Genomic DNA, 13468 nt, shown 5'->3' with positions numbered 1-13468 from the left:
ATTAGCCAACCAATCACATGGCAGGAACTCAATGCATTTACCCTGATCTTCTTCCACTGACTCCAAAGCAGCATTAGAGTCCGACTACGGGGGCGACTTGAAAGACATCGGTGAGGATTCATGCACAGATGTTTATTGAAGTCACCTAAAGTAGTCGCAAAGTCAGCGCCGCACCGATTGGGATGGTGCCGGATAGGCTGTGATTTGACATGTCAAATCGCGCTGATGTAAACGGGGGGGGGGGGGCGGGGGTAAGAGATTTTTTTTCTTTCAAAATCATACTTACCTAGGTGGATACAGCATCAGTCCGAAGCTGCATCTTTCCCCCACTGGCTCTGAGAACCAATTGATCAAAGACCACAGATCCTTCAGTTCTCAGGGTTCCGTTAGCAGAGAGCTGGTAACTGTCAGTTACTGCTGTCTGCTCAGCCCCCCCCCCACCCCCTGCACTGGAGCACTGGGCTGTGGAGGGGGCAGGAGCAGCTGGCTCAGGCTCTCAGTGGCTTGCGGACCGACTCTGTGACTTTAGCCTGCTATCTTCTGAAAACAGGTCACATGGGTGCAAAACGGACTGCACTCCTGTGATCCACAGAAGTACAGCAAAACAAGCGTTGTCTGTACTTCTCCTTTAAGGGGGGCATTCGTCTCACTAACCGCCAGTGTAAGAGTCATTTTACCCTGACCAACAATTAATTGGCTTTAGAAGGGGTTCCTTGAGGCCTGACAATTGTTTCAAGGGTTCCACCAAGGTAAAAAAAAGAATGAGAAAAGAGTGTCCTAAAGAATCTTGAGCTTTAATTGCAGAAGGTGGTATCATAGTGAAATCCTTTTATGCTTTGCCATTGGTGATATCGGTCCTAAATCTGTGCCCAAATGGGGAATGGGAACTTTTTTTTTTTTTTTTTATCTGCTCTACCGCAATAGGACAGAAGTGCTTATTTTGTTAGGAATATACTGTACTTCTAAACCTTTATCTACAAAGAATACATTTACCTAGGCACAGCACATAATCTATATAGCTGTCAATATACACTATATATATATATATATATATATATATATATATATATATATATATATATACACACACACTGGCCACTTTATTAGGTACACCTGTTCAATTACTTGGTAACACAAATTGCCAATCAGCCAGTCACATGGCAGCAACTCAATGCATTTAGGCATGTAGACGTGGTGAGGATGACTTCCTAATGTTCAAACCGAATATCAGAATGAGAAAGAATGGGTTGATGGTGCCAGATGAGCTGGCCTGAGTATTTTAAAAAACTGCTAATCTGCTGGGATTTTCACACAACCATCTCTAGGGTTTGCAGAGAATTGTCCAAAAAAAGAGAAAACAGTCGCAATTGTGTGGACAAAAATGCCTTGTTGATGTCAGAGAATGGGCAGACTGGTTTCGAGATGATAGAAAAGCCACAGTAACTCAAATAATCACTCATTACAACCAAGGTATGCAGAAGGACATCTCTGAACGCACAACACATTGAACCTTGAAGAAGGTCGGATACAGCAGCAGAGGACCACAGCGGGTGCCACTCCTGTCAGCTAAGAACTGGAAACTGAGGCTACAATTCACACAGGCTCACCAAAATTGGACCAAAGATGATTAGAAAAATGTTGCCTGGTCTGATGAGTCTTGATTTCAGCTGCGACATTCAGATGGTAGGGTGCCCCTGATGATGTCAGTTGTGACTAAAGCGGTTAGGCGGAAGTACACACACCACTATGAATACGCAGTTGAGGATAGGCTATCTTTGTTTTTGGAATTGTGGATTTTTGGCGTCTGCAATACAGCTACATGCTTGTACTAATCTGAGAATGTGTGAGTGCATTTGAGCTTAATAGTGGCTTTCAACAGCAATACACTATTGTGGCCATTTTTTGCTTCGTCTACCTGAACATATCTGGTGTTCTGGAATTTACCCACTGACATCTACCTTGGGATGTGCTTCATACCGGATGGTGCTTTATGCTGGATGATTGTCTGTGCTGATGAGCTGGAATACACACAAGCGCAGATTGACCACTCTAATGGGGGATCACTGGCTATCTGGTAAGCAGGATTTGAGTGTGTGAGGTGCCACCCAGTTTTCATAGGTTTCCTACTAATCAACACTGCTGAGGGACTACTGTACTATTTTTCTCTCTTGGTTTTTTATTGGGACATTTTTTTAAATATTTGCTCATCAGTGAGATTAGAGTCAGAGGTTTTCACTTTTAGTGCTGTACTTTCTAATATAATTTTTGCTGCTGCCACAAAGCATGGCATCGATATCCTGGCATGTGTAAACTTCTGCCTGGCTGCCTGTGCGGCCTAAAGGGGATGGGAGGTTGCGAGGGGAAAATGCGGCTCAACTGCAACTGTATAGAAGCCCTTAAGAATCTCTGAACGTGCGTTTCCAAAAACCCACTACTAAACCTCTGCCTTTCCTACATATGGGAGTCTGCAAAATGCTATTACTCTTTAAGATCAGTTTCACATATGTGCGGCTGCGGTTCCCAGCATGGGGTCCGGTGCGTCCCTGTTTACTGATTCAAGTGCAAATTTTTGCCTGAATTCGTACCTGAACCAGACCCAAACACACACAAGAATGCAGACCACTGCCACCCTGGACCTGTGTGAATTGGCTCCATTGCGTGCTGGGCATTCGCACATACAGTATCTCTAAGTGAGTACACCCCTCACATTTTTGTAAATATTTTATTATAGCTACAGTTCATTGAGGGAACCATGAATGCCAACATGTACAGTGACATACTGAAACTTAGGCCCCTTTCACATGGGCAGTGCGCCCAACGGAGTCCGTTTTGCTCAGCGGGGATCGATCCGCCGATCCCCACTGAGCAGGCGGGTGACCAGTCCCTCTACGCTTACTTTGAAGAGACGGAGCTGTCAGAGCCCAATTCTCTTCTATGGGAGATCTGATTAAAACGGACCGCCTGTCCGTTTTCATACGATCTTATCCTCCAGACAGATGGAAATAGGGTTTCCATCCATCCAGATTTCACAGACAGGATTGGATCGGATAGCCGCGGATGTCAGCAGAAAGGTCTCCGCTAACATCCGCTGCTTCATAGGGCTGCATGGAGCATCTGAGCAGGTCCGCCTGAAAAACTGACAGGCGGATCGGATCGGAAAGCTTGCATGAAAGGGGCCTTAGGTTCTGCTCTCTGATCCTCGAGAAGGCTGCTCACATTTGGGCTATCCGCTCTTTAATAATTTGTCCAACTGAATTTCTTCTAAGCAGTTTATATACAGCTTTTCAGGAGCTCAAAGCTGTTCATGGGAAGTTTTCCAGGTTTTGTGACAAGGGGAGCAAAAGAGTGTATTTAGTTTGTAAGCTGCAGTCAGTTCTTTTGCTCTATAAAAAATTGCTACTGGAAGTTATTTAATAGCAGTCAATGAAATTCTGCCTGCTTCCACTGATTATTCACAGGTCTTAATGTGGAAATGGTCCATGTGGCACCAATCTAGGAAAGACAAGCGAAAAATACTGCCTATAACAGACATCAGCTTCTATTCAATAAGCCGAAAAGAACATGAAACTCGCTCAGCTAACTTTTTTTTTTCTGGTTTTGCTTTTTCTCACAAAAGGTCAACTCCATTCTGACATATCTCTTCACCAATCACCAAGAGGCAGTGAGATTATGTTATAAGAAACCTGTACTGATTATCAGGATTATTTAGGCTGATTTTGGAAGTTCTAGTACTTTGAACAACAGTATAAAATAAGCATACATACAAGTGAAGTCAAGTGGCAAAAACATTATTCTGCACCTTTAAACGTTTAAATAAAATAGTAAAAAAATAAATAATAATAATAAAAAAAAAAATATATATATATATATATATATATATATATATATATATATAAAGCACCTCCTGTGCCCTTATGCTTGCACACAAATGCAAACGGATACTTAGGTTCAGAACCACACGTGGGGTATTGATGCAAAAAGAGTGAGAGCAATAATACTGGTGCTCCCACATGGAAACACTTTGATCTGAGGAATCATTCTTTCCACACCGTTGCAACAATAGTAAGTTGGAAATGATTATGTCCTTCACCTGATGTTTACTCTATACTGCTTTCCTTATCTCCTCTTGGTGCTTCGGGGACCACTTTTATTATTTTTGATTTTGGCATTCTGGAAAACTGAGCCTTTTCTTTTTGGTAGAGTCTACGTAGCTGTAATTCACAGAAAGCCTCCGGCTGTCCTTTTTTGGACACACTGAATTAACATACCTTTTCCACTGACAGTGTCTACCTTTGGCTGTTAAAAGGTTCTGTTTTTTTCTCATTGTCTTATCTTGATATATTTTCTAATACTAAAGTACATGTTGTGCATCATATATATTAATTGTCTATGTGTGCATTGTATGTATTTTGGTTCATTTACCCCTTTCCACCTTTGAACTGGTGTTCGTTTATAGGACAACGTTCATCAGTCATCTCCCATTTCTCTTTTCCATTTTTTCTTTCCATTCTCTCTCTCTCTCTCTCTTTTTCTTCCCCCTTTTTCCTTTTCTTTTTTTCCTTTCCTTTCTTCTCTTGTCTTTCAGGTAACAGGACACATTGGGTGTTTTCTATCATCTTCCACAGTCACTAGAATATAGACATAGGTCTCCTTTCCCTAGTAAATGAACACTAATATTTTTTCAGGCTGGTATTTTGCCCCTATGTGGTAGGCCACAGATGTGGCTTCTTGTAGTCTGGTGCATCTTCTCGACCACCCCTTGCGAGAATGGAAATACCTCCATTTTGGGAGACGACTCTTCAGTCACGAATATGTTCTCTTGTCCTTGATTGATATCGCTAATATGGTAAAGTTTATTCTACATGTCTGTATGCATTGATGTTATATCATATAATCTTTGTATGTGCCTTAATTGTAAAACATGTCTTTTGCAGACATCACAGACCCCTTGAGGAAGACCTTACTCCATAGGTCGAAACGCGTCATGTCGCTAATATGGTAAAGTTATTCTACATGTCTGTATACATTGATGTTATATCATATAATCTTTGTATGTGCCTTAATTGTAAAACATGTCTTCCAGACATCACAGACCCCTTGAGGAAGACATTACTCTATAGGTCGAAACGCGTCAGGTTTCCGCATTCCATTGGATGATCTGCATTATGCGATTGTTGTTCACTCGTGCAAGGTCATATTGCTTTGCTTGTAACCAGAGCTCATAATTTACAAACTTTCCCTTTCGGGATTTTTACTATTTTTCTCTATTTATCAATAAAGAATTTTTTATATATAAAATTTTAGTCTTATACATTCTATATAATTCTATACATTTTTTTCTGCCATAAAACCCCTGGTGGTTTTTGCTCTTGTTCTTCTAGTTCATATTTGGGGTGTGCAGCCTCTCCATTATATGTGTTGTTTTTCTCTGGTGCCATAGCTAACCTTTCTAAATGGATAAATAGTTAAGGATTTTAAAAGGTCTATGGACAATTTTATGTACTTTTTTTGTCACCATTTCACAGGCGTGTGCAGTTTTACATCTTGACATGCCTGGTATCATCATCATATTTTATATTTTGCCACAAATTCAGTATCATATTGTGTTTGTGTGCACTAAATTAATTTAAGTGTATTTTTTTCCTGAAAATTAGCATTTAAGAAAAGGGTGCGCAAATATCGTGTGACATAGATTCTAACAGCCACCATTTTATTCTCCAAGCCCTTTAGAAAATATATAATGGTTGGGGGTTCAAAGTAATTTCCTAGAGAAAAAAAAAATTTGATTTTAACATGTATGTGAAAAATGTAACGATTGCCCCAGTAGGCAAGTGGTTAAAGCCATACTATTCCCCATAAGCTTCAGCCTAAAGTGTAAGTCCAGGCAAAATCAAACAACACTAAACCTGCTCTGTGCCACATTCTAAACCTAATCTATCTAACCCTGTAAAGCAAAAATCGCTGTACTTACCCATTCTACACCCAATCCGGTCTCCAGTGACAGAAGCTCTGTGCAGGAGAGGACCGACAATGGCTATGAAATGAATGGGAAGTGACGTCACCCATAAACTTACAATGGGGCTTCCGTTGTTGAGTGCCTCCTGCACCCGCCTCCACGCTGAAGCCGTCGCTGACAGCTCAGCGTGGGACCAGACCAGGTTTGGCTGCAGAATAAGATAGGTTCAATTTATTAGGTTCCGAATGTGGCACAGAAAAGGTTCAGCATTTGTCAGGTTTTGCCTGGACTTATCCTTAAGCCTACATTCACATTGGTCCAACTTGACATGCGATTTGACAAGTCAAATCGCATGTCAAATCATAGCCAATTGCCGGCATTTGCATCGTCTGAATCGGTGCGACGCCAAGTTTGTGGCACCGCATCGATTTCCTACTTTTGGAGACTTCGGGGACAATTTCAATAGGTATCTGTGCAGGAACCCGCAGTGATGTCTGTGAAAGGCAAGTCGGACTGAAATGCCGGTTTCACAACGTGCAAGTTCAGCTAAATTCACATCATTTCAAACATGCATTCAATGTGACCCTAAGCTTAAAAGACTGATAGGCTTTGTGGTGATGGCCAAACACAGCTTACTTTTTGACACCAGCTTGAGATGCTTTTGGGATTATTTAGAATTCAATGACAGGCACATTCGACCTGTGATTGACCTGCATTAAGCTGCTTTTGCATTCTGAGAAACTTTTAAGGGATGAGAAGCAGTTTTGACATGAAAAAAAGCCTGTCGGCATAAGCCCTAAATCAGATGACAAGCAAAACTTTACACAAACTTGTTGAATCATACTTTAATATCTTGCATTTTTTTTTCCAGGTAGTTGTGTGACCCAGCCAATGGTACCAACAACACACTGTCACCGCAAACAGTTTATACATTTAAAGAGCATCTGTCACTATCCTGATCAGGAACATAGAAATGAGCGTCCTGGGAGAACAGTTACATTACATTGTTAATGAGCTAATAGTGAAGAGCAATATATCAGATGATTATCGACAGTGTGTTCTAGAGGGAATAGTAGATAAAGAGCCAATCTCATATATTGGCTGACTGTTTACACTGTGAATTACTGCAGATAACAGCAAATACAAGAATAGTATCTGTATTTTTTGTGCTTTGTTTCCTCCAGGTTCATCACGGGAGATGCTGGCTGGATTTTCCATCAAATAGCCATTCTAATGTGATAGAGGACATTATCAAGCCTCAGTGTAGAACACTGTGACAAGAGACAAGCTTTGTGCGCATAATTCCTCTTACACTCATAGTGTTAAACTATTGGTGCGCACCAAGTACCCCAAAGAACTGGACTCAATACAGGTTTGTTTTAGGGAGCTATTCCACAGAGCTAGAACAAATATGTTATTAGTAGCTAGGTAGGTGTGCAATAAAATAAATTGTCCCTTTATTATAAATTGCGTCACTGCAAGTGAAGAACAATAGGCTCTCAGATGCAAACCTTCAATTTAGCTGATTGTTTCCTTCAAATTAATTACTAATAAGTTATTTCTGTTTAAAGTTCAATAGAAGGCTTGTGTTTTTTAAAATGATTAATTCATTCCAGGCTTTGAGATGATCTGGGTAGATGTAATAAAAATCCAGAGGTTAGGTGGCCTGGTGGCTCCATGTTTTCAGACTGTGGGACACTAGTTTCTATCTTTTGCTACAAGGCTTGCATTGTGACAGAACATAAAAGTGGAAAATAACTTTTAACTGCTTGCCAACTGTATACTGTACATATAAGGCGGCTCTCCTGTGCTGGATCACGTACCTAGTACGTGAACTAGCAATCCCAGGTTGGGGGCGCGCTGCTGGCGGCCCACTTCCGCTGTGATAATTCACAGCGGGAGCTGATCTGCGGGTACCGTGGACTTTATGTCCACCAGCACCCGGTGATCGTTCCTTACACAGGCAGAATGGCAGTCTGCCTATGTAAATAAGACAGATTGCCATTCTGTCAGTAGGGAAGGTATTGATCCTGTATTTCTGTAAATCAGAAACACGGATCTATGCTTTCCACTTGTAAAAGCACCTCCCACAGTTTAGTAAAAAAAACAGCTAGGAACACATTTAATCCGTTGATAGCCCCTGATGTTAACCCCTTCCCAGCCAGTCATTAGTACAGTGACCGTGCGTTTTTTTAGCGCTGATCATTGTATTAGTGTCACTGGCCCTCAAAAAGTGTCAAAATTATCATTTAGTGTCCTGACTGTCCACCACAATAGCGCAGTCCCGCTAGACTAGTAAAACATAAATAAATAATAATTCTATAAAAATATCCTACAGCTTGGATTCCCACTACCTGTCAACATTATTACTAGTGATTAATTTAAATTAACCAAACTGCATCTTAAGAGAAAAGCTAACATTCCAAAATATCAGATTGGCACAACAACTTAGCACAGGTGCCTCCCATTTCTCTTGATTGCTGCTGAGATGTTTCTACACCTTGATTGAAGTCCACCTGTGGTAAATTAAATTGATTGGACATGAAAAAGCACACACCTCTCTATAAGGTCCCTTTCACACTCACAGACTGATTGGGTCCATTTGTCTGTTTTTTCGGGCGGACCGGATTGGACCATCCAATGCTTTCTATGGAGCGATGTGTCCGCTGACACCCACCGACATCTGATCCTGCTACTAAAAACAGACAGATGGCATTCCCTATCCGGTCCATCAGATTGGATGACAGTCAGATGCAAACAGAAAAGCGGTCCATTTCTATCTGACACCGCATAGAGGACAGCGCTCTGTGTCCGCTGATGCGGAGCAGACACGAACTTGCCATCTGCCTGCTCAGCGGGGATTAGTGGAGAGATCCCCTGCTGAGTGGACAGATCTGCTGGCAGGCTCCGCCAGTGTGAAACGGGCCTAAAAGGCTTCACAGCTGACATTGCATACTGTATCAGAGCAAAAGCCATGAGGTCAAAAAGAAACTGCCTTCAAAGCTCAGAGACCGGATTATTTCAAGGCACAGATCTGGGGAAGGCTAGATAAAATTTCTGCTGCACTGAAAGTTCCCAAGAGCACAGTGGCCAGCTTCTATATTTCTCAAATGGAGGAAGTTTGGCACAACCAGAACTCTTCAGAGAGATGATTGCCCTGCCAAACTGAGCAATCAGGGGAGAAGGGCCTTAGTAAGAGAGGTGACCATGAATCCTATGGTGACTCGGTCTGAGCTCCAGCGATCAGGTGTGGAGACGGGACAAAGTTCCAGAAGGACAACCATTCCTGCAGCCCTCCACCAAACTTGCACTGAGGAGAGGCTTCCATCTAGTCCCTCTGCCATAAAGCCCAAACACATGAAAGCCCGCTTGGAGTTTGCAAAAAAAAAAAAAAGCACCTAAAGGACTCTGACTGTGAGGAACACGATTCTCTGGTCTTAGGAAACCAAGATTAAACGGTTTGGCCTCAATTCTAAACATTATGTCTGGAGGATACCAGGCCCCACTCCTCACTTGCCCAATACACCCCAACAGTGAAGCATGGTGGTGGCAGAATCATGTGGTGGGGTGTTTCTCAGCCGCAGGGACTGGGAGACTAGTCAAGGTTGAAGGAAAGCTTAATGAAGCAAAGTACAGAGATATCCTCAATGCAAAATTGTTCCACAGCGCTCAGGACCTCAGACTGGGCCGGGGGTTCACCTTCCAACATGACAACGATTATAAGAACACAGCCAAGACAACACAAGAGTGGCTTAGGGACAACTCTGTGAATGTCCTAGCGTGGTCCAGCCAAAGCCCTGGCTTGAGCCTTATTGAACATCTCTGGAGAGACCTGAAGTTGGCTGCCCACCAATGATGGTCCTCATCAAACCTGACTGCGGTTGAGAGGATTTGCAAAGAAAATGGCACAAAATCCAGGTGTGCAAAGCTTGTCTTGTCTTACCCAAAAAGACTTGAGGCTGTAATCGCTGCCAAAAGTGCTTCAACAAAGTACTGAGTAAAAGGTCTGAATATTTAAGTAGATATGATATTTCAGTTTTCTTTTTAATAAATTCACAGACATTTCTAAAATTCTGTTTTCACTTTGTCATTATGGGGTACAAAGTGTAGAAAAATAAGGGGAAAAAAAAGAATACAAACAACTGTAGTATCATGCTGCAACATAGCAAAATTGAAAAAAGTGAAGAGGGTCTGAATAATTTATGAATGCATGGTATTTAAAGTGAACCTTTTCTTTGCTTATGCAGAGTTGATCTTGCAGGGCATCCATAATACACGTGCAGGCTTCTGAGTGTCTCATAACAAGAACAAAAAGTGGATATAAGGCAGCCCATATATTAATATTTTTTTTTTGTTTAACCAGCAGGTTAGGTGGGAATCCTTCCTGCTGTGGTATTCTATTCTGACAGCGGGGAGCCTTCCCACACAGCCAGAATATAAGTGCTGCCAGCTCTGATCGTTTGGGATAAACCCGACAGGCTGATTGTACATATGTCGATTGATAGATCGACTTGTGTACAACCAGGCTGCCCATACATGTTGCTGCTGCTGAGCCGGCGGAATTTCAAATTATGTATGGCCGGCTTAATTTGTGCAGAGTACAGAAAGTATTACATGTGTAAAAACTGTAAATAATGACAACTGCAAGCTAGACATATGAAAACCACACAGAATAATTACTTCTATATTAAGATATGACTACACATTATTTGAATTCTCTAGAAGCTAGTAATTGGGTAATCCTATTCAAATAAGTCAAAATAGCACAGATGGGAAAACCCTAACTGTATTTACTGTGTAGTAAAATGTGATATGAAGATTATGATGACATTGCTTCTCCGTGACTTACAGTTTATTACATCGAGATATTGCGAATATAAAATAAGTTGAAATTGTCGCCATAAAGAAAGTGGGCAGATGCAGACAGAGCATGTAGAAAGCTGTAAAGTCTACAGGGAGAACATCACTTACACAGGGCAATGAAACAGGTTCAGTTTAAAGCCCGGCACTGCTACCTGCATTTATTTACCTTACCTTTGTTCCACCACTGCTTGTTTCATTGCTGGTTTTGAAGAGAAATACCCGATACTTCTGGGTATAGGGACCATGTAAATTCACTCCCCTTTTCTAACTGACCCAATGCTGACATGTGGACAATCCTCAGCCATGTGTAAACCCTTGTTCAGAGCTTACCCAGGGCATTCTAAACTTAGCAGGGAAAATGCTAGACGAATGGTCATTCTTATCCACCTAGCAATAGAGTTTTTAGATGTCGCTTTACCTTTTTGTTATTGTAAAGGACAAGTATTGCTGCTATCTTTCTGAATGGTTTAGAAACATTTACGTATCTTAGGATGCAGATCCTGACATTCAGAGATAAAACATTCTGTTTCCCTTTGGTTCTTTGGATTTTTGGCAAAAAGAATGGGATAACAATCTCCTAGGAGCGAAGTAAATTTGGAGCTACCTTGGGTAGAAATGTGGGGTCCACTTTCAGGATTAACATGTTGGAAAATACTTCAAAATATGGTTCTTTTATAAATATAGCTTGTAGTTTGAGCTGATGTGATAGCAATCAAGAATGCTACCTTCATGGTCAAAGATTTCACAAAAGTTTCTTCCAGTGGCTCAAAAGACCAACTAAGACTAAGGAGAGGTCCCATGGAGTCACCACAAGGATGGTTTCTAGTGATCCTTTTTACTATTGAAAGAATTCCAGCACAGTAGATATTTAGTTGGGATTTTGTCCACTTGCCATGGCTTTTTTTTTCCAAACTTTGGCTGTCACATAACTTCTTTCTTATTCTTCAACAGAGTAAGAGTATCTACAACTCTGGTCTAGAATCCTTTGTTTTATAAAAATGATTGTTCAGGATTCAGGCTGACATTTTCAATGTACCTAACTGGGGATGAAACATTCCTTGTACCAACAGATCCTTGCTCAGTGGTAGAATCCAAGGTGGCTCTTCTGCCAGTGCTTTCAATAGTAAGACCAGGCTCCTTTTGGCCAGAAGGAGAGATGACTATCACTCTCACTTACTCAATCTTTTTTTCAGAACTCTTGGAAGCAGATGTAGAGGTGGGAAGGCATAAGCCAGTTGGAAGCTCCATGGAAGCACCAGAGAATCTGTGCCCAGTGCTTCTCTCTCTCTCTAGAGAGAGAGAGAGAGAGAGAGAGCGAAAAATCATTTAATCTTCCTGTTTTCTGCCGTAGCAACCAGACCCATAGCAGAAGTTTGTTATCTTTGTTTCAGCTTATTGAAAACTTCCCGATGCAGTTCCCATTCTGCTGGATCCAGGGATACTCTGCAGAGAAAGTTTGTCAAGATGCTGTTATCCCTTTTAATGTGGACTGCTGAAATTGAAGCCAGATTTGTTTCTGCCCATGTTAGCAACTGATAAGCTCTTCTTATAAGTTGTTTTGACTTGGTGCCTCCCTGTTGATTGGTGTAGGGCACCATAGTTCAGTTGTCTGAGAAAATGTGAACATGCCAGCCCGCAATTTCTCTCTAAAATCCTAACAAGGCTCTGAAAAATGCTGAAAGTTATTTCAGGTTGGATGAAGCCAATGACATCCTTGCTTCCCAACTGCATTGAAGGAGCGAATACTCTTGATAGGTGCGTTTGCATCTGTGGTTGCACACACTTGAATCAGGGGAACCCAAATCTTTTCCTGTCTCAGCAACACAAATGTAAACAGTGTAGGGTTTACAATGGCCTGTGTATCAACTCATATTCTGTGCATCTGCACATTACCCCCTTCATCTCTTCCTTCTGTGTAAGACCTATACATTTATATGCAGTGGTGGCTGGTGCTCAACATTTTTTTTTGGGGGGGGGGGGGGGGGGCAAACAGGAAAATGTAATAGGCATTGCTTTGCGGCAAAAAACGCTGTAAAAAATTGCGTGACTTTGAGGTCGCAAAAGTGTGAAAGGGGCCTTCAGTAATTAAGGTATAGTGTGTCCCCTTTCAATGCAGAGAGACCAGCCTGCCCTCTTTCAATGCAGTGACCAGCGTGCCCCCTTTATATGCATAGTGACCAGTGTACATGCCCCCTTCAATGCAGTGACCAGCGTACATGCACCCTTCAATGCAGTGACCAGCGTACATGCCCCCTTCAATGTAGAGATCAGCGTACATGCCCCCTTCAAGGCAGAGATCAGCATACATGCCCCCAATGCAGTGACCAGCATACATGCCCCCAATGCAGTGACCAGCATACATGCCCCCAATGCAGAGATCAGCGTGCGTGCTCCCTTCAATGCAGTGACCAGCATACATGCCCCCAATGCAGAGATCAGCGTGCGTGCCCCCTTCAATGCAGTGACCAGCGTACGTGCCCCCAATGCAGTGACCAGCGTACGTGCCCCCAATGCAGTGACCAGCGTACGTGCCCCCAATGCAGTGACCAGCGTACGTGCCCCCAATGCAGAGATCAGCATGCGTGCCCCCGATGCAGAGATCAGCGTGCGTGCCCCCAATGCAGAGATCAGCGTGCGTGCCCCCAATGC

The sequence above is a fragment of the Pelophylax lessonae genome, assembly GCF_965119305.1.
Source record: "Pelophylax lessonae genome assembly, chromosome: 2".
Taxonomy (NCBI): Eukaryota; Metazoa; Chordata; class Amphibia; order Anura; family Ranidae; genus Pelophylax; species Pelophylax lessonae.
This window is presented reverse-complemented; position numbering follows the sequence as displayed.